Source organism: Geospiza fortis, unplaced genomic scaffold (genome assembly GCF_000277835.1).
Source record: "Geospiza fortis unplaced genomic scaffold, GeoFor_1.0 scaffold85, whole genome shotgun sequence".
Classification (NCBI taxonomy): Eukaryota; Metazoa; Chordata; class Aves; order Passeriformes; family Thraupidae; genus Geospiza; species Geospiza fortis.
This window is the reverse complement of record NW_005054358.1, coordinates 361,056-361,897: the sequence shown is the minus strand read 5'-3', so window position 1 is coordinate 361,897 and position 842 is coordinate 361,056.

Here is an 842-nt window from a genome sequence, read left to right as displayed (position 1 = left end):
CTGCTCTGCCTGCTGCAGGCACCAGAGACAGTGGAAGTCCGTTCCTGGAGCTGGAGTGGAAGAAGGAAAGGGTCTTGGCTACAGGGATTTTGAAACAAGCAAATCCTGGGGTGCACCTGCCATGCAGAAACACATGGAGAGCATCAGCCTTGGATCGGGGCTTGGAGCCATGGCAGGTACTGGTGGGTCCCAGGGCCATGGCCATGGCCCCTTGCCAGGGCACCCACAGGTGCTGGGGCTGCCCCTGGGGCTGTGGGCAGTGGAGGGCAGCTCAAGGAGATGATGGGGGGAAACTGAGGCCAGCTGTGATCATGGGGCCGTGCTGTGCATCTCCAGATGCTGGGGCCTGAGTGTGCCAGGAGTTGTTCTGTGCCTCCTCCGTCCATCTCCATCCCTGAGCATCCCTGTGGATTCTAGCCACCACAGGCAGTGAGAGCCCCGGAGACTCTGGGAAAACGAGGCCGTTCCATGGAGGAGCTTAGCAGGGGATTTCGCTGCCCAGTCGGCCCCGGCCGCGCAGGGCCGCGGTGGTGGGGCAAGGTCAGGCAGGACAGGCCCGGGGGGCTGCCCACGCTGGGCAGCTGCTGGCGCAAGGCCCCCGTGCCTGCGGGTGCCGTGAGGTCTCTGTACAGGGTGCGGGGCTGAGCCCGGGTGCCCCCGCGGACATTCACACCCATGGAGCGGGGAAACCCCTGAAGGATGGCACCGGGGGCCCCCGACCCTGCCCGGAGGTCCCGGGGGAAGAGGGGGCGCTGCGAGGGGTGGGGGCGGGGCCGGGAACCGGGGTGGGAACCGGGGTTAGGGAGCCGGGCGGGGGAGCGGAGATGGATGGGGATGATGGG